The 20,842-nt window shown below is 36.2% G+C and overlaps 1 protein-coding gene across 1 annotated transcript in view; it reads left to right on the top strand.

Annotated features, from left to right (window-relative positions):
• Nucleotides 1–20,842, top strand: part of LOC117980150 (proline-rich protein 36-like) — a 578,765-nt gene that overhangs the window by 351,600 nt on the left and 206,323 nt on the right. The window contains exon 6 of the mRNA XM_055112148.1: nucleotides 3,224–3,254. The gene's annotated coding sequence lies outside the window, so the exon portion shown is untranslated. The remainder of the gene's footprint in view (nucleotides 1–3,223; nucleotides 3,255–20,842) is intronic.

A 20,842-nucleotide genomic window follows, 5' to 3' on the forward strand; every position in this document is an offset into this window, starting at 1 on the left:
TTGGCCATATAAATTAATTTCCATCTGAAACCATATTCATTTTTTGAATTACCATATCCCACCACTGATTTATTATATATGGGATTTGTCATATATAACGTGAGTTTTATATATATATATATATAATATATATATATAGAGAGAGAGAGACAGAGTTCATATATATGTTTATATAGACATATATCATTTATATATGTCTATATAAATTCTATATATAGTTTGTATTTCTATATAAATTCTATATATAATTTATATGTATATATAAACATATAAACTCTCTCTATGTGTATGTATATATATATGCACACACATATGTAGAGTTTACATATATATGTTTATATATAAATGTGTGTGTGTGTGTGTGTGTGTGTGTGTATATATATATATGCCTAAACTGGCCTTCTATGTCTGACTTTGTAGGACTGGTGGGCTGTGGAATCTCTTCAGGAGATTATAACCCTATGAGTTGATTTTTTTTTTTTGAGATAAAGCACAAAGAATGAGATTTATGCACACAAAGACAACAGGTGGAACTGACATAGCATTTACCCTTGGTCTGAGAGATGGCCTGGGCCACTTTGAGAAAGGAGTAGAGCTAGAAGCTGGCAGCCCAGCTTTTAGGAGAGCCTGTGAGAATATAGTCCTGCTTCAGTCCCCACAGGGCACAACTGAGTAGGGGACACTGGCTTGTGGCTCAGGCACTCCCAGGACTGCCGCACTGGAAACAATTCATACTTGTGGCATGGACCTGGCTGATTCCATAGAGGGCATTGGGAACAGGCTACGTCGAGGTTCCTGGAGGAAAGAGCAGGAAAATGGGAACAGGAGCAGACATATTTCTGAGCTCTCTGGAGAAGCCACCGTGGGATGCCTAGAACAGATGGAAGGCGGCTTGAGAGCATGCTGAGCTCCTCCAGTCATGATGAGGAGGGTAAAGGGCTGCTGTAGTTTGGTGATGAGGAGGGTAAAGGGCTGCCGTAGTTTGGACGGTAACATTACTGAGACTTCACATAGGAACGAAGCCTGGAAGTATTCAGGTTATGGGGATAGCTACCCAACAATGACTAGTATATGCAATTTGGATATTAGAATAGTTATTATTAAGGAAATGCCTAAGTGAAAAAAACCCTGAGGCTTCTTTGACAGAAGGAGAAAGTAATGCCAAGTGACAGGTGAATAAGTCTTGTTGGTTTTGGCTTACTGAAATTAAAGGGATTGGTATGAATGTTGTCACTTGATTTTCTTGATAAGTAGTTGATAACTAGCATTAGCAAGAAAATTTTGCAATAGTAAATTTCATTACTAAGGGAATAGTGACCAATCCTCTACACACCATTATTTTAAAATAGTAATGGTTTCTCATGGTTAGAAATACTGTAGTAGGTCTTAGATGCCTCTAATCATTACCCTAAAATCTATCTCTTTCTCTTAAGTGGTTGGGGGGAAAGTGATCTTGAATTTGTTTTCTTCCAAGACTTTATAAGGCAGAGGAATGGGATTGCTAGTTGTCACTTACAGCCTGGGCCAAGGAACTTGAGAAACGAAGTTTTAGTGGGAGGCACAAGGCTAAAAGGAATTTTTTAAAAGGCACATGCATAACATTTAAAAAATTATTTCTTGTCTTTTAAAAATCCTTTCTGAATTACAAGTGATAAATAGGTTGAGCATTAAGGAAATGAAGTAGTCTTCAAATTATGGCTTTATCAAGCTTCAAAATCTGCAATGAAAATTTTAGACAACTTGAATCAAATCAGTTACCACTCAGCTAAGAGTAATAACTTTTATGCTTTTCTGATTAAACAGATTTCTACAGACTTGTTTCAATAAGGTATTTTGTTCATTGTTCAAGTAGACATTTCTCCTTCTATGCTAAAATATTTTGAAATAAAAGACCTTTACCTTATTGCCACACATTTCCCATTGCTCTACACATAGTAGGAGTGTGAGATCCCTGTCTGCTCACCTTCGTAAAGTTTCCCATTGTCTGCACATAGTAGGAACTCCATAACTACATGAATGGCAGTGCTTGCCTTGTAGACTGCAAAATTCTGTCGTCATTTTCTTTCTTCTTTCCAATCTTGGATATTTGTGTACCTGTGAAATACATTAGTTGAGGTTTATCAGTGGAAATCTCAGGATACAGTTAATAAATTTTGCAATAACTGAAGTTTAGTTACTTGATGAGTTATAAGTAATTTCCTTGAAAATCAAGAATAGGTTTTCTGTTACTCTATTTTAGAAGATTGTAAAGTAGCCTCCATAATACTTTTTTTCTTCCAGGAGTATAAAGAGACTGAAATTAGGGAGAAGAATCAGTAAATACAGTATACAGTATATATCCTTTATTACTTATTCACGAGAAGTTGAATACCTCCCTAAAAAAACTCCATCAAAAGTTATTTTTTTAAGTGTATGTTGACATTTCCTTATAGTTTTTGGCATGGTTATCTCAACTCTGTTGCACACAGTGCATTGCTGAGAATGTATTTTTCCAAAATTTTTATTTCACTCCCAAGATAGTGCTAGAAACAAGTCAATCATTGTTTCTGGAAGAAATTGAAATTAATATTACCCTTGAGGATCAGGAAAGAGCAGATGAAACCAAGAAAGTGTAATGTGCTTCATATGGCTGGGAATCCAATACTGAACCAATCATATTTTGGCATCTGACATTAAATCTTATTGTTCCTATTTGTAATAGTATTTTCTCTCTTATACTGCCTCTGTGCTTTGAATAAATGAGGGTGCTCACAGCTGAGCTGATTGCCATGGTTACAGGCAATCTGTGTGTTACATCTCCTGGAAGCAAAAAATTGGGTAGTTGAAGGTAAACATTGTCCTTCTTTTACTGAGAACGGTTCTCTCCAGGTGGCACCCCTGACTCATGCTCCCATTGAAAACTTTTAAGGAATGCATTAAGGTTCAGGTGCTAGTCCACCCTCCTGTCCTGCTCATAAATGCACACCCTTGATGCCTGATGCTATTTTCATCTCCAAAAGGCCAGCTAGCTTGGTTTCTGGAGACTGGGGGCTGGGAGCAGGTTTAGAGTTGCAGACATAAATAAATCTGTGAGACCTATAAAGTTATATTTATTATTATAATGTATTTGGTAAGCATTGGTTTTGCCATTGGCACCAGACAGTTGAGTTTTGATACTTCTGATGTTGCAATAGCTAGCACTAACAGTGCTGGAACTAATGCCATGTCTTTCCTCTCTCCCCAGGGGGTTGTGGAGAGTTAAGCCTTCAAGCTCTGTGAGTAAAGAACTCGGCTACATTCAATCTTGTTTAGTTAAATTCATTTTCCAAGCATGTATTTTTTTTCCTTTGCAATTCATCAATTCATTGATGTATTGACCCATTACAAGCAACAAACGCTGGGTGTGTGGTGGAGGTGGGTGGTGGGTGGGGCATTGGGATACATAAACTCCTTTAGGAAAGGGGTTGGCCAGACATCATGTTTTCCTAACTCCCAACCCACTTACCAGGTAAGAAAAGTACTTTACCCCTAGTCTTCTTGGCCAGGTAATCTCTCTGCACCCCCAGGGCTAGAAGATCATGGAATATGGTGGAAGAAAATGCCTCAATCATCCCAAGCATGTATTAAGAGCCTACTGTGTGCTGGGTGCTCTACTAGGCTCTGAAATTACAAAGATAAATTAGTCTCTTCTCTCTCAAGGAGCTGAGTCAAACAATTGTTATCTTTCCAAGGATGAAAGAGTGAGCAATAAAAGATTTCTTTAGACTTTTCATTCAGGTTTTCCAAAGAACTTGACTGTGGCAGAGAGTAGCATTTTCTGTTTGTTGAAAAAAATGTTGCATGTGTGAGAGGCCATGATTGACTCTGAATGTTTCAGTGATCATGAAGGCTGGAGCTAGTAACTTCCTTCTTACTCTACACATTTTTCTGTATAGTTTAGTCCATATTTCGTATTTCCTTGTGTCCCCATTTAGTTTATTTTTTTCTATCTACTCTTTTTGTCCTCCTCATAATATATTTATAGCTAATTTTTAGCCCCCTTTCTCTCTCTTATTGTAGCTAATTCCCTTGGTGGTGTAGTTCTATTGAAATTGGAATAGAAATAGGGAAGTTAATATTATAATTCATTACCAATGAGTTCATACTTTTCTTTGCATAAGAAAGATATTCGTGGCATGAACTAAGCTGACTGGTTTGCTCCCTGGATGGAAGACGTTTTATTTCTTTGTTACAGATCCAGCTTTTGGGCAAGGGTTGCTATTTTGTACAAAGCACTTTTTAAGCCTGATTCTGTTGTGCAGGAAGGCATCCAAAGAAAGCGCAATGTTTTAGGTAAACTGGTCAGTACCAGATCTTGATTGAGATGTATTCATTCCCTTTCTGTTTGTTTAGAGCGGTCTGGTCAGTCTTTTAGCAAAAATGTCTTTTAGAAAATGTTTGCTCATCTTCAGAATTAACTATGGGCAGAAAACCTTGCTCTCCTGTCCCTGAAACAAGAGAACCCATCTAGAATTGGACATACATTCCAACAATTTAGCTTCCATTTCAGAAGCTAGTCATCTTTAAAGAACTATCTGGTTGAATTTTAATACTGATGTGAGAGTTTTCAACACATTCAATATTCATGCCAGTTGCTTTTCCTTGCCAAAATGGGATACATTTTTATTTTGTCTAAATAGATTCTTTGGTGTTTGGGCTGTTCAGATAGATTTGCCTCATGGATTTCAGAAGGGTCCTTAAGCCTTTTCATCTTGATATTACTGAGATTATCTTACTTTTTGCAAGGATATGAAAAGGAAAGTGCAGTGTAACAGTGGGCCTGTCCTTTTGCCATTTTTGGCCACATTGTGGCTCCTGTGTTTGCTCGTGACAGTAGGGCACTTACAAACTGAGAATTGGACATGGACTAGGGCATGAAAGAGGTATATCCATTCATGGAATGGAGAAAATCTTTGAATAGTTAGACTTTTGGCCAAATTATTAGAAGTATATTTTTGCAAACAATTTTAGATTGCATTTTTTAGAGCCTAACATATCACTACATCAATCTCCTTGCTTTCTGAAGGTAATTGCTGCAAGAGGTATTAATCAGTTTCAGAAAGGGTGGATATATGCAAACCTAGTAGGTCTCTAGGATTTTATGCAGTGGTTAAAACAGTGGTGTGTTTTAGTACATCCCTCCACCCCAATACTCTCAAATCTCATAGATGGTAACCCAATATGAAATTTACTCCCAGCAGACCACACAAACAGAAAGTAATTGGCAGGATTCACTTCTAAAGCTTTACAGAGATATTTGGTCTTCTAAGGAGAATATTTTCAAGGGGGTTTGTGGAAACAATTGAAGATTAGGCATGATAGCTTGGTAGGTATAGAAGCAACTCTGAAGGGCCACTTAAGTTTGGAATAATAATGTGACATTGAAGAGATATCAAACAACACCAGGGTAATCCATCTTAGGAGCCTTGGGTTATATATTATGGCTTTCCAAAATGGGCTCCTGAGCTGTGTCCTAGCTGTATTTTAAAATTAAAACAGAAACAGTACCTCTCTTCTTTGTTACTTCTTGGCTTAAGCCGAGAGAACTTAGATGCCTTCCTGAATATTGAATTTTTTCCAACTCTCTGAAAACAAGTTGAAGGAGATGATGGGTTTGGTGTGTGTGCTGGTCAGCCAGCTGCATCCTCTACAGGTTCTTTTAAATATTTTGTTTTCTTCAGAGATTTTATTTCTGACTCTCAATTTGTAGTGTGGACATTGGCTAGGTATACTAGATTCAGAGTAAGTAGCTGAAATATTCCCAAGCAGGCAAACATGAAAAGAGATCTGAGCTGTTTTGTTTGTTAGTAGGAAAAGGGGTTGTTTTTATGTTTTCCACCAAACACCACTTTCACTCTTCCCTTTCCGCATTCCCAGGGTGACTATGAGGAGTGACCTTCTCTACTATAGATTCAAGTTTTTATCTTACACTAAAACATAACATCCATGCAAACTAGGTTTTCTTCATCCTGGCTCTAAGTATTTCTTACTGTTTCTCTATTTCCTTTTTGGTTTCACTTGTCTCTGTGATCATGTATAAAACCAGAATCCCAGTTAATTATTTAATGGTGTCATTTTGATAAAAGGACAAAGCCCTATTTTTCATGTAGTTATTTGTAAGGGTATAGTACAGAGAGTAGAGCTAACTTTTCAAGTAACCACATTTATGGGAGAATGGTGCAGTTAAAATGATCCTTAGAAACTAGTCAATAGACATAAATGTTAGAATTGAAAGTGCCATTAGATATCTGACAAGGTGGTAAATTATTCTAGGTCTCCATTTCCTCATTCTGACAAATGAGAATGTTGTGTTGATGTTTTCCCATTTTTTAAAACCCTAATATTCTATGGTTTAGAAATTTATAATCTACAGACATTGATTATAGTAATTAAAAGTCCCTGTCACTGACCAAAGTACTATCTTTATGTTAACCAAGATTTAGAAGCATACCTCTGTGAAAGGAACATTCTTAATTTGGTGAAACTAAAGCTGGCAAGAATTCTACATTTAATAGTTCATATTGAAAAAGCTGTTCACTACCAAGTGAAAGAAAGACATTTCTACAAAGGCCATCGTGGGTAGTATTTGGAATTTGTGGACATCTGGAATGAATTCTCTTCCACCTTTTCATTGCTCTTCCTCCCTCCCTAGGAATCCCAAAGCCAGCATGCTCTTGAACTTCAATTTTCTGGATTGTGAATATATAGGTAATGGGGTAGAGTATGCAACCTTAAATCCCCATGGTTACAGAATCTTGCAGTAACAAAAAAATCCCTGTATATTAAAAATTCATATATCTTAGAGACAGGGTCTCACTGTGTCACCCAGGCTGGAGTGCAGAGGTGCAGTCATAGCTCACTGTAACCTTGGACCTCTGGGCTCAGGCAATTCTTCCACCTCAGCCTCCCAAAGTGTTGTGATTACAGGCATGAACCACCATGCCCAGCCTAATATTTTAATAGAGAGCTATATAATTTTTAAAAATAGACATTGAAAGTAAGGGAATGTTTCTAAAGGAACCCTTAAAGGAAATATGGACATAAATTTTCTAGAAAAAAATCCTTGGCAATTACAATATTTGGGAAAAAGAAAATCAGATTTTGTTAGAAGTTTACACTCAGATTCAAAAAGGTTTTATTTGGAACCTACCATATTCCAGGCACTCCAACAGATGTTTTATTTTTCATCCCATTTAATCCTCACATTGGTACTGTAACAAAAGTATGATCATTTGATTTTCAGATGATGAAAGTGAAATCCATAAATGTACTTGCCCAAGAATTTAAACTGAGTCTCTTTGATCCAAGTGTCAAGAAAAAAACATCATCTGAATATTTTTCCCACCAAGAAATTAAGTTATTGAAGTTCTCACAATTACTAACAGTATGCTAACCAAGTGTTGTCTAAGAAAAGCTTAAAAAGACAAATGATTTGGAAGTAATATATCAGAACTGCCTGCTTATGTGTTGCAATTATATAATTTGTATGTAAATGAGTATACTTAGGTAAACAATTTCCTTATGGGTTTGCCCATCCTATAGTAATGTGCTTAGCCCTCTTTTCAAGAGATAGTGCAAAGGTAACATCAACCCATGTGTCAGTAATCATCAGATTAATAAAATCCATATCAGTTTGGATTTTTCTCCATGCCATTATGGGAATATACTATAATTATCATAGTTTTACTCTAAGAGCTCAATTTGTCTTGGATAGTGACAGTTGTATAATATTAAATCTATGCCTTGGAAAGTGGTAAAGTTATTATAGAAAACATATTGAGCCACTTTTCAAAGCTCCAAATAAGAAAGTTGTTTTCAATACTAAAACCACTGATTTATATCAAAAACTTCACAAGGGTTTATAATTTTTAATCACTTTAAACACTGAAAGAAAATAACTATTTTCAAGTCCAAAAGGATCAGATTGGTTTGAAAATTGTCACACATTTTGCTTCTCTTTAAGCCTGTTTAATTGGTTAATGAAATATTTTCAAAGAGAGAAATGTCTTGCTGCATGGTTTTCTGGGCCCTGCCCAGAAAAGTCAACTTTGGAGGGAAGGGTTTATCAGGAAGAAGGACGTAGCTTTTCACCAGCCTTGTGTCTGCTATTTCAGCACCTGCTTGACTCTGCTTTTTGATTTTCCACCCAAATGCTGGGACGGCCTGGATGCTCTAAGTGGGAATATGGTGCTGAGACCAGCACGGTTGTGGATACCCTAACCCAGCAGCTCTAGAGGAATTAAAGACACACACACAGAAATATAGAGTGTGGAGTGGGAAATCAGAGGACTCACAGCCTTCAGAGCTGAGAGCCCCGAACAGAGATTTACCTGCATATTTATTGATAGCAAGCCAGTGATAAGCATTGTTTCTATAGATTATAGATTAACTAAAAGTATTCCTTACAGGAAACAAAGAGATGGGCCGAAACAAAGGGATGGACTCTGGCTAGTTATCTACAGCAGGAACATGTCCTTAAGGCACAGATTGCTCATGCTATTGTTTGTGGCTTAGGAATGCCTTTAAGCAGTTTTCCACCCTGGGTGGGCCAAGTGTTCCTTGCCCTTATTCCCGTAAACCCACAACCTTCAACATGGGCATCATGGCCATCATGAACATGTCACAGTGCTGCAGAGATTTTGTTTATGGACAGTTTTGGGGCCAGTTTATGGCCAGATTTGGGGGCCTGTTCCCGAAATGTGGAGTGTCCTGTGCTCAGTATTTGATTAGAAAGAAGAGGTTCTTTCCCCCCTTTTTCCATGCAGAAAGGCTTGGACCGGAAGGGTGGAGGGAAAAATCAAGTTCTAGCTTAAAAAGCTCAACAGAAACAAGTACGTTAATTCAGCATGATTTTTTGAAAACAAACTCATGTTCCTCAGCACGCCATAATTGCAGTTTATTTCCCTGCCCGTAAGAATGCTGATCTCACTCAAATTCTGACCACTGAAGAAGACCGGGTTTGCTCTTATTCTTGGCTGACTGCAACTGGCATTGATGTAAAGCATATTTATATATAAAACAAAAAACACTTAAGAGGCTTATCTGTCCCTATTCTCCAAATATGTATCTGACGCTTCATGGAGTGTCTTCTTCATATGAGTTTCATCTTCCACCAGGTGTGGTGACTCACTCTTGTAATCCCAGGACTTTAGGAGGTCAGGGTGGACAGATCATTTGAGCTCAGGAGTTTGAGACCAGCCTGGGCAACATGGCAAAACCCAGACCCTACAAAAAAATACAAAAATTAGCCAGGCTTCGTGGCACATGCCTGTGGTCCCAGCTGCTTGGGAGGTGGAGGTGGGAGGAGGATCGCTTGAACCCAACAAGCAGAGGTTGCAGTGAACCAAGATCTCACCACTGCACTGCAGCCTGGACAACAGAGCAAGACTTTGTCTCAATTAAAAAAAAGAGAGATTAAAGTTGAATTCTTACCTTGATTGAATCAAAGACAGGGAAGATTTGAAGGAATACCACTCTTTAAGGTTCTCTTCAAGAGAAAGAAAAGGAAAGAACAGAAAAGAAAAGAGAGACAGAACAAAAAAGGAAGAAGGGAAGGAAGAGAGAGAAAGAGAAAAGAAGGAAGGAAGGAGAGAGAAAGAAAAGAAAGAAAAGAAAGAAAGAAGGAAAGAAAGAGAAAGAAAGAAAAAGAAAGGAAAAAGAAAGGAAGGAAGGAAAGGAAGGAAGGAAGGGGAAGGGGAAAGGGAAGGAGGGTGGAAGGAAGGAAGGAAGAGAGAGATAGAGAGAAATAAATAAAGAAAAGGTCAGCACAGACCTTTAGGTAAAGTCCTACTCCCATTCAAATCTCGGAGAATGCCCCTCACTGTTCTATCTTATTCCTCAGGAAACACCTGTCTCTTCAGTTGGTCTTTTGTTGGATAATGACAGTGTGTCAAGGGGAAATAGCATTTCCTATGTGTTAGATGTTTTTTTGGTAGAGCCGTATCCCATTCAGGCACTTTTCTTTCTTTTCCTTTGATGGAGGAAAAATGCAGGATGATGAGAAAGCCCCGACTGACATCAGTAGATTACCTTAGCTTTATAAAGCCATTCCAACCGATCACTAGGGCTTGAATATGCCTTAGGCTCAAAGTATATAAATTGGAATTTCTCTTGTGGTTCAGTTTTCCTTCTGAAGGGTTACAAAATTGGAGCTAATAGCTAGAGAAAGGGTCCTCTAGCATATTACATATAATTTGGTGGGATTGTCCCTCTTGATATATTTATAAATGTCTCTCAGCCGCTTTACATGTACTTTCGTTGATGCTTCAATTACCTTTTGGTGAAGAGGGCATGGGGAAAATAATTCCATTATCGAATATGCTTTTATTATTCCTCTTTAATGCCTTTTTCATTTTGGGGTTTTAGGAAATTATGCTCACTTTTGTTTTTAAACTAATCATTGACTTTTTATAATAATACAACTACTTTTTCAATGTAGTAAAGCTTTGACAGTGTTTCCCAAAAAACTCTTGCAGGAATATGAGAGTAAAAATTTATAGTCAGTAGTTCTCTCTCATGCCTTTGTTTCCCCCACTTCTGGTTACACCAGAAGGTCCTGTGCTTATATTTGGTCATCACATTCCTGGAGGCTTTGCCTTCTGACTGTTCTCCTTCTGTAGATTCTGTGGTCACCACAACCTGAAATGAGGACTACTTTGTGACATGAAGCAGTAACTTGAAGAAGGGCCAAGGGGATGAAAAAGACAATGTAGGCTAACACAATATAACAAGTAGCTTTAAAAAAAAGACAAAATAAATCATTCTCCTTCAAAACAAATTGAGGCAAAATGAGCAAAAGGGTCAAAATACAAAATTCGTGGGCTGACCTGGAAAATATAAAGATGGACCTAGAGATTGAATTTCAACCCCAAATTGCTTGAATCTCTTGAATCTGTTAATTGATTAATTCACTAAACAATTATGTATTAAATGTCAGACACTATACCATCAGGTTCTGGTAACAGAAATAAACATGACAGATCTGGTCCCTGTACTCATGTTATTTATAATCTAATGGAGAGAACACAGCTTATTTAAATTATTACAAAAAATAATTACATACATACAAATGTGATAAGAGCTCTGCAGCAACTAGGTAAAGTACATTTTAAATGATGATTTATAAGTCTCTATATTCAACAAAGACCCTGACACCCTCTTGAAACACACTATAATATAGTCTATCTTTTAATTATTAATGTGAAATTGTTAATAATTAGTATAAAATGTAAAATTGTTTTATAATTTCTTTGATTTGAATTATGCAAATGGGAAAGAAAATTCACCATTGGGTGTGCCAATCAGAAAAAAATGTCTACTATGCCACTGATACTCTCCCAGAGAGTTTCTAAGACACACCAGGCTATTGATGGGGAACTACAATAGCAGCTGCTTAGAGATATAGAGATGACCTATGCAACTTGTATCTTTGTAGTCAGCCAGTTATTTACCTAAGATTCTTTTCTTCTTTAAAATGAAGATAATAATGATTAGTTCAATAACCTGAGAGGCTGTTGTAAGGCTAAATTAGATAAAATCACTTTTAAAGAGCTACAAATCATATTAGTATTTTGAATCCTAAAAAACAACGTGTTTAGTTCAGTTCATGGCAACATGTGCAGAGAAATAAAACATTAAACAGGTTATTACAATGTAATAACTAAATTAAAACCCACTTTGTAGTCAAGTAAATGCAGAATTGATGCTGAGAAAGTCAAATCAGTGATGTAAAGGAAATTGGGAAAAGTTCCCCAAATGTATATTCTTATGCAAAAAAATGAAAATGTTAAGATCAAAACGATAAGTAAAAGAGCCATCCTTCAGCTAACAGATAATCCCTGAAGAAGAAAACAAATAAAAAGTGAATGAAACACTTATCAAAGATATACTAGAAGAAATTTATCTTTGATAAAAAACTATTCATTATTTCTATTTTCTAGTTAATGCTGAAACAACAGTATCTTATCTATCTTGTATATCTTAGTTGTAAAATTAAATAAAAGTTCCTGATGTTTTATGTGAATTTCTGGCTGTACAAGACTACAGCTTTTTATAATTTGGGAATAGTTATAGTGCTTAATATTATTTGTGTAAAAGCCAAGCAAAGTTTAAGCACAGATGATTAAAATATCCTCCAGGCTAACTCCCATAAAATTGAATTAAAGCACTAGATAAAGCATTGATTTATTCCATATTGATACTAGTCATAAAAGTATGTGTCTCATACAGGAATACAAAATATTAGCCATAAGGTTATTAAGTGTCTAGATTTGATAACGTATATATTTAACAACACTTTTCATGGCTTAGAACAAATGAAGTTACCAAATCCTTGCCATCCAAGAAACCGATAATCTGATTGGGGAGAAGGATGTATGCAGGAAAAATAAAGAAATGAATAAGCAAAAATAAAGAAATGAACAAAGATCACATCTCGGCCTTTTGGCTGAGATCAAGTGTAGAAATTAACAAAGAATGGTATTAAAAGGTTAAGACATAGTCTGAATAAGGAATCAAGAAGTTTCAAAATTTTCTATTTGGTCATTGGTTATAGGAAAGGGGCAATTTCAAAGCATGTGCCGGATTATGACTGCTTTGAAAACATTCTTCAGGTTCTGGAGACTAGAGATAACTGTAATGGAGAAAGCTATTTTCAATGTTGTCATAGCAATGCAGTTGTTTCCTGTCATCCTTGCTCTTTTGGAATGGAGCCATTTGATGAGTTTCTCATGGTCACATTCTACCTCTTCTGCAGCAGCATCATCAGAATAGCTATTATTTGTTAGACTGTTATATAATTGCACCTAATATTTGTTTAGTATGTATTGTATGCCAAGTCTATTATTTAATAATCAACATGTACTACTATTCAACATTCCTTATAGTAGCTCTATGAGGTAGATACTATATTTTTTCCCATTTAACAAATGGGGAAACAAAAGCAAAGAGAATTTAGGTAACTTGCCCAAGGTGAAAACTTATACATTACAATGCTGAGGTTTGAACCCAGGCAGTCAGGCTCTAGACTTTGTGCTCTTAATTGCTATGCTGCACTGCCTATGACCAAACCTTGTAATAGGTGCTATAGTAATGTTCACAAGAACCTGACAAGATAGAGATTATTATCTTCATTTTTATATGATGAGACTGAAGAAGGTTAAATTGCCAAAAGTCACAGCAGTAATAAGTGACAAAGCTAGGGTTCAAACCCAGGTTTGGGTGAATCCAGTGCCTGTTTTCAGGGTGAATCCAGTGCCTGTTTTCATTACCCAACACTGTCTCATATTGAATTTTAGAGAACATATCCTCTAGGCAGGAATTTCTGTCTGAACATACAAAAAAGTCATATACTATGAATATGTAATATGTTTTAGAAAGGTGATTTTTCTTTCAGGAGATCTATTTTTAAACATATTTTTAAAGCAGATTTGAATAGGAATATATTTAATACTTGGTAACAAAACCCTTTATTTATAAATACAAGATTGAAAAAGCTGCATGTTTCTTAGCTAGCTCCCAAAGGGAATACTGAGAATAACAAAAATAAAAGTTGTCTCAATAAGTTAAACCACAGACTTAAGCTACAGCAATTTTAGAGCAAATTAACTGTTATGTTTATTGTTTATCCTCTGTTAGCTAATATTAGAAACTCCTTTGTATATGTGGCATATAGAAATAAATGGAATTTGCATTTAAATAACTGGTTATATCAAGTCTAACAAAACATGTATTTTTTATTAGGTGTGGTTTCCAATGAAGAATATGTTGTTGAATCAAAAAGATAATTGGATCAGTGATCTTGAATCTTTCATAGGTGATGCTGAGTAGAAACCTCCATGTATAGTTAAAACTAACGACCTAGTAAGATGTGTGCTTCGAGTTTTCCCAGTGATATTGAAGAGTTTTTAAGTCATCATCATTCTCACTCAGAGGCTCCTGGTGTCTTGAAGTACCCATTTGTATGACAACTGGCTAACACCAAATTGTTTGTGGCAAACTGGATGAAATCAACTTGTCTGCCATATAAATTCATCTTTTGGTTTCACATTTCTCATGACCGTTTTTTATTCAACTCAGAATATCTTTTGATTTTATTAATTCACTTAGGCTGCTTGTGTGATTGTGAATAAATTTTTTAGTCTTAGTCCTTTTCTATGTGTAAGGTAAAGAAAGCCACATACTACTTTCACCTGTTTTTTTTAATAGTAAGTTGAATTAATGCTTTTTTAAAAAGTGTTAGAAAAAAGATTTTTTTTTAAAGAAACCACAGTTCGCCTGTTCAAGTTTGAGCCAACTCAAGTTCTCTTTGGGTAAAAGCCAAGTGAAAATATGTCTCAAGTTTCTTACATGAAAGAAGCATATAAAGGCAGGAAATTTAAAGACGACCTAGTGATTTTTAATAACACAGGGAAATATTTGGTTGATTTTTGGTATCTTTTTCCCTTTCAAAAAATAGATTTAAAATACTAATAATGCCTGTTCAGTCTTCCTTTGAAAAGGAAAATGAGGGCACAGTGTTCACTTAACAATGGATGCATGAAAATGACAGCATCCTGGGGAGCAAGAGCAATGACGTAAATCTTTTAAAATGAGGATATTAAACACTTTTTCTTGACAGGCTAAAGGCAATGTGTACAGGGAATAATTATAATACCTCAGGAGGGTGAAAAGCTGAAGTGGTTTGTTGGAATAGATATTACTGGGACATATTTTTTTTTCTGATGCTTCCCAAATAAAGGATTCAGTGTGTGTCAGCTGTTGATTTTTTAAAAAAGCTATACACATTTTAATTTAACAGAATATTTATTTTATTCTCTGATTTAATAGTTGGCTGTTTTTTGAAGGAATTATATGTGCCTATACTCTTCTGGAAAGTTTTATCTTCTTTCTTCTATTTCTAGCTTCATAACTGCCGCAGTGGTCTTATTCGCTTTCTTCAGCCATCTCACACGTATCTGATGCACAGAATACTATGATGCTCCTTATTAAACACGACATGCAAGTATGGAGATTGAAACTTCAGTGGCGCGAAATTCCTTTCTTAGAGCATTGTGGATATCACTAATCTTTTGGGTAGCATTGCTGAGAGCCATGCTTGTCTAAGCTTATGAGGAATCTCCCACAGTGTTAAAGAAGTCAAAACAAGTCAAGAAAAAAAAATTGAATTAACTTTCATCTCTCTATTAATGGGTAAATGACTTCTATCTGAACTTCTCAACTTCTATCTGAAAATTTTTCTTTTTGAAACTTGCTCTTAATTTCACAGCACCTAAAGAGTCCCTTGAGACCAACTGGTACTTGTAAAGTTCCATTACAACAATGAACAAAATAATGACATAACCACTCTTAAAAAAGTCAATGGCTATTGAAAACAAAATATTTGGTGAAGTCTCTGTACAAAATCATCATCTCATTTTGTCCTGTAATATATGCCACATCTATTTTTGAGTTAATACATTCAGTTTTAGGTAGTTCTAAACTTTGAAGTCTAGCATTGATGACTGAGCTTGAAATCATACTCTAGAATTGGATGATGAGCTCACATAAACCCATTTATGTTGGAGGAAAGGGGAAATGGAGAAGAATCTCCACCAGCAGAGACAGTACACAACATACTCTCATGCACACTCACAATTTGTGATTGTCATGGCCAGACCAAAAAAAGGTTCCCAACCTCTCTCTCATCCCCTCCTTCTACAGCAGATTGTTTTGTAGGCTTAAGCTAGCCTTTTATTATAGCTGCATTAATTGCTAATGCTAGGTGAATAGTACTCTCCTTGACTCTGGTGTAACCACTTCAGAGGGGAGAGGGGACAGGGTGTAAAAAGAAAAAAGCATCATCATTCTTTCAATTCACATGTGTGTAATAATTAAACACTTTGAGGGGAGTGTTCAGAAGAATATTAATAAATTCCCTTGAGAGTTCTTTTCAATAATAGGCAGGCTCTTTTACCTTTGGAATATTCCATGTGTCATTATTTTTCATCTTTAGCTTTCCTTTGGGATGCAATCATTGGCAGTTCAGACAACTTTCACATCAAAGTTTTCAAGTTGAAGAAAGTCATTTAAGTAAGATTAACCTAAGTAAGTACCATTTCCACTAAATCTAGAAGAAAAAAATCAATCATCTCTTAATACAAAGGTGTGTGTTTAAAATATTATCAATGAATGTTCACACATTAGCCAGAGAGAATCTTCCTGGCATGAGTCCAGGCTGTCTGCGTGAGTGAAAAGAGAACATTTTGTATTCTACCTGCCAGGTGAGAATCTGAGTCATACTTTCCCAAGTGGTGTTTTTGGAGACAGAGCCAATGAGGAATTTAAATTTTAGAAGTTCCTCCTTCTTAATATAATGCATAAAATATTGACAGAGTGTGTAATATGAATGGTTTTTAATTCCAAGATATGGTTATAAGGTTTTAATAACCAATCTAGGGGAACACTAGCTAATTTAGAACATAATTCTTGGAGGAGTTTGTTATGCCCTTAGGGCTCTGGCTTTGGAGAGACCTTTGATAACATTTAGCATTTCTCCATTGAGACTCTTAAGTAGCTCAATCTGGGTAGCTTTGTGTTAGGATGTTTCATTTCATTAAAACATTCCTTTTCTTATTAGCATTCCCAAGTCTTTCTGATAGTTATAGAATGTGATTGGCTTAATAAAAGATTTTCTAGGAGACTGCTCAATTCATTAAATGGGATTTTTATCATCAAAATTAACATTTAAAATATTATATTTTGAAATAATTGAATGTGATGGATGAGTTAAATAGGCTGCATTTTTAAACTAACATTTTGGCTATGGTTTTGAAATTCAAAGCTTTACTTGTTTTGAAGTAAACATAGGTTGGGTGATTCTGTTGCTTAAATTATTTTCTATTCTTATCTATGCTTTAATCAAACTCGAACAGTTACAAATTTTCATATTACTATTCATCATTATTATGGGGGTCTCAGATTCAGTAAACTGTATACATATTCACCCTATTCTTCCCACTTTTCATGTGAGAACACAATTGTTCACCTTTCTTTTGAAGCCTAATTTCAACTCAAACATCACAGTCCAGTAAGTGAAAAAAGTTTTCCATTTGCTACATCAGTGACAGACAATTCTTCTTAAGCTCCTTTACTTATTGTATTGCCTTGCTTAAATAGGCTTCCAACTGCATTCACCTTTAGACCAAATATTAGCCTGATCCCTAAAGACTTCTATTATATGACCCCACTCTGCCCTTTCAAACTTAGTTCTCATGACTCTTCTATAAGAAACATGTACCATCAACAAAGCAAGCTATTCACTGCCCCCAGAGTACCCTGCATACATCTGTACATGTATGCTTTTGTTTTACATTTTACCCAGCCTTCATGATCTTCCTTTCCCTTTACATATACTCATTACCTTATTAAATCCACCAAAGAAACCACTTTTTCCAAGTATCTTCAGATGTACTCTTCTCATAGCTTTCTCTCTCCCCACTTTGGATTTCGGTAGCTGTTACGGTCTGAATGTCTGAGTCACCCACCAAATTCGTATGCTGTAATTCTAATTTCCAATGGGATGGTATTAGGTGGAGGGGTCTTTGGGAGGTGATTAGGTCATGATAATGGAATACTCAAGAATGGGATTAGTGGCCTTTTAAAAGGGACCCCAGAGATTCTGGTATGTTGTGTCTTTGTTCTCACTGGTTTCAAAGAACATCTTTATTTCTGTCTTCATTTCATTATGTACCCAGTAGTCATTCAGGAGCAGGTTGTTCAGTTTCCATGTAGTTGAGTGGTTTTGAGTGAGCTTCTTAATCCTGAGTTCTAGTTTAATTGCACTGTGGTCTGAGAGATAGTTTGTTATAATTTCTGTTCTTTTACACAAAGACACAATATACCAGAATCTCTGGGACACATTTAAAGCAGTGTGTAGTGGGAAATTTATAGCACTAAATGCCCACAAGAGAAAGCAGGAAAGATCTAAAATTGACACCCTAACATCACAATTAAAAGAACTAGAGAATCAAGAGCAAACACATTCAAAAGCTAGCAGAAGGCAAGACATAACAAAGATCAGAGCAGAACTGAAGGAGATAGAGACACAAAAAAACCCTCCAAAAAATCAATGAATCCAGGAGCTGGTTTTTTGAAAAGATCAACAAAATTGATAGACCACTAATAAGACTAATAAAGAAGAGAGAAGAATCAAATAGATGCAATAAAAAATGATAAAGGGGATATCACCACCAATTCCACAGAGATGCAAACTACCATCAGAGAATAATATAAACACCTCTATGCAAATAAACTAGAAAATCTAGAAGAAATGGATAAATTCCTGGACACATACACCCTCCCACGGCTAAACCAGGAAGAAGTTGAATCCCTGAATAGACCAATAATAGGCTCTGAAATTGAGGCAATAATTAAGAGCCCACTAACCAAAAAAAGCCCATGACCAGACAGATTCACAGCCAAATTCTCCCAGAGGTACAAAGAGGAGCTGGTACCATTCCTTCTGAAACTATTCCAATCAATAGAAAAAGAGGGAATCCTCCCTAACTCATTTTATGAGGCCAGCATCATCCTGATACCAAAGCCTGGTTGAGACACAACAAAAAAAGAGAATTTTAGACCAATATCCCTGATGAACATCAACGCAAAAATCCTCAATAAAATATTGGCAAACCAAATCCAGCAGCACATCAAAAAGCTTATCCACCATGATCAAGTTGGCTTCATCCCTGGGATGCAAGGCTGGTTCAACATACACACATCAATAAACTTAATCCACCATATAAACAGAACCAAAGACAAAAAACACATGATTATCTCAATAGATGCAGAAAAGGCCTTTGACAAAATTCAACAACCCTTCATGCTAAAAACTCTCAATAAACTAGGTATTGATGGGACGTATCTCAAAATAATAAGAGCTATTTATGACAAACCCACAGCCAATATCATACTGAATGGACAAAAACTGGAAGCATTCCCTTTGAGAACTGGCACAAGACAGGGATGCCCTCTCTCACCACTCCTATTCAACTTAGTGTTGGAAGTTCTGGCCAGGGCTGTCAGGCAAGAGAAAAAAAAAAAGCGTATTCAATTAGAAAAGGAGGAAGTCAAATTGTCCCTGTATGCAGATGACATGATTGTATATTTAGAAAACCCCATTGTCTCAGCCCAAAATCTCCTTAAGCTGATAAGCAACTTTAGCCAAGTCTCAGGATACAAAATCAGTTGTGCAAAAATCACAAGCATTCCTCCAAACCAGTAACAGACAGAGAGCCAAATCATGAATGAACTCCCATTCACAATTGCTTCAAAGAGAATAAAATACCTAGGAATCCAACTTACAAGGGATGTGAAGGACCTCTTCAAGGAGAATTACAAACCACTGCTCAATGAAATAAAAGAGGACACAAACAAATGAAAGAACATTCCATGCTCATGGATAGGAAGAATCAATATCATGAAAATGGCCATACTGCCCAAGGTAATTTATAGATTCAATGCCATCCCCATCAAACTACCAATGACTTTCTTCACAGAATTGGAAAAAACTACTTTAAAGTTCATATGGAACCAAAAAAGAGCCTGCATTGCCAAGACAATCCTAAGCAGAAAGAACAAAGCTGGAGGCATCACGCTACCTGTCTTCAAACTATACTACAAAGCTACAGTAACCAAAACAGCATGGTACTGGTACCAAAACAGAGAGACAGACAAATGGAACAGAACAGAGGCCTCAGAAATAATGCCACACATTTACAACCATCTGATCTTTGACAAACCTGACAAAAACAAGAAATGGGGAAAGGATTCCCTATTTAATAAATGGTGCTGGGAAAACTGGTTAGCCATATGTAGAAAGCTGAAACTGGATCCATTCCTTACACCTTATACAAAAATTAATTCAAGATGGATTAAAGACTTAAATGTTAGACCTAAAACCATAAAAACCCTAGAAGAAAACCTAGGCAATACCATTCAGGACATAGGCATGGACAAGGGCTTCATGTCTAAAACACCAAAAGCAATGGCAACAAAAGCCAAAATTGAGAAATGGGACCTCATTAAACTAAAGAGCTTCTGCACAGCAAAAGAAACTACCATCGGGGTGAACAGACAACCTACATAATGGGAGAAAATTTTTGCAATCTACCCATCTGACAAAGGGCTAATATCCAGAATCTACAAAGAACTTAAACAAATTTACAAGAAAAAATCAAACAACCCATCAAAAATTGGGCGAAGGATATGAACAGACACTACTCAAAATAAGACATTTGTGCAGCCAACAGACACATGAGAAAATGCTCATCATCACTGGCCATCAGAGAAATGCAAATCAAAACCACAATGAGATACCATCTCACACCAGTTAGAATGGCGATCATTAAAAAGTCAGGAAACAGCAGGTGCTGGAGAGGATGTGGAGAAATAGGAACACTTTTACACTGTTGGTGGGACTGTAAACTAGTTCCACCATTGTGGAAGACAGTGTGGCGATTCTTCAAGGATGTAGAACCAGAAATACCATTTGACCCAGCCATCCCATTACTGAGTATATACCCAAAGGATTATAAATCATGCTGCTATAAAGACACATGCACACATACATTTATTGTGGCACTATTCACAATAGGAAAGACTTGGAACCAACCCAAATGTCCATCAATGATAGACTGGATTAAGAAAATGTGGCACATATACACCATGGAATACTATGCAGCCATAAAAAATGATGAGTTCATATCTTTTGTAGGGACATGGATGAAGCTAGAAACCATCATTCTGAGCAAACTATCACAAGGAGAGAAAACCAAACACCACATGT

Source organism: Pan paniscus, chromosome 3 (assembly GCF_029289425.2).
Source record: "Pan paniscus chromosome 3, NHGRI_mPanPan1-v2.0_pri, whole genome shotgun sequence".
NCBI classification, from domain to species: domain Eukaryota; kingdom Metazoa; phylum Chordata; class Mammalia; order Primates; family Hominidae; genus Pan; species Pan paniscus.